Here is a 1,081-nt window from a genome sequence, read left to right on the forward strand (position 1 = left end):
CAAACTCATGTCATGATAATTACAAAACAATAAACTGTTCATTTGTAATAGTATAATACAAAGTAAAAACTGTGTTAATCCCGATTACGGACGTCATAAGACAGAAATTACCAATTATATGATATTTCATGTGCGATTATCAAGGTAAATATTGTTCCGACATAATATGATGTGAGTAAATTTTTTATAGGTAATTACCTCTTCTATAATATAGTATATAGGTATTTTTCTTATAATTTAAAAAATAACCGAGTTATTTGAGAAAAGCTGATTTTTCTTGCACAAAGCGCGCTCTAGCGGAGGTAGCGGTCATCAAATCTTTGGGGACTTTTAGTATGTTACTTAGAACCCTTCTATAAAGGTGTATACCAAAATTCAGCTTTCCTGCTTTTTTTTCCGCTATTTGTCAAAATTGAGTCTAATTTGCCTGGACTAAGTGTATTAGCGTGTATTTGTATATTTATTTATTTTAACAGAATAATGTGCTCCACTGAACAAGCCCCTATGAGGACTCATGCAAAGTAATAACTACCTATACTAGCAATGTTTTTGCTACGCATCAAATATATCAATAAAATATTATAATAATTTTTGGTCAGGTGAAGGAAAATAATTAATAGATAACTTGTGACTTAAACGTATATTATAAATTTTAATGTACGTAATGGCATTTTAAAAACAGTAATACTTTATACTCTTGACCCCACAAATATAGGTATAATTTAAACGTTAAATATTTTGATAAATAATAAATTGCTTTAAAATTACTTTGTAGGATAGGTATAGCCGTATAGAGGTACCTAAACCTAAATTTGATAAATGTCTGTTATAATTAATTATTGTCAAGACGTCAAGTCTACACTGATTACCAAAAAGTATGATCACCTATAATGTGTACTTAAAGTTCATATTGTCAGTATAATTTATAAGAAGATTAAATAATTAGCCAAAATGTACAATATTTAACTCTTTATATCGTAAATTTTGGCTTAATTTTAATTTTAATTCTTGGTGTCATACTGAAGGTCTTCTCGTGAGTATAAATTAACTTTTATATTAATACCTATTATTAAAAAATGTT

The sequence above is a fragment of the Acyrthosiphon pisum genome, chromosome A1, assembly GCF_005508785.2.
Source record: "Acyrthosiphon pisum isolate AL4f chromosome A1, pea_aphid_22Mar2018_4r6ur, whole genome shotgun sequence".
Classification (NCBI taxonomy): Eukaryota; Metazoa; Arthropoda; class Insecta; order Hemiptera; family Aphididae; genus Acyrthosiphon; species Acyrthosiphon pisum.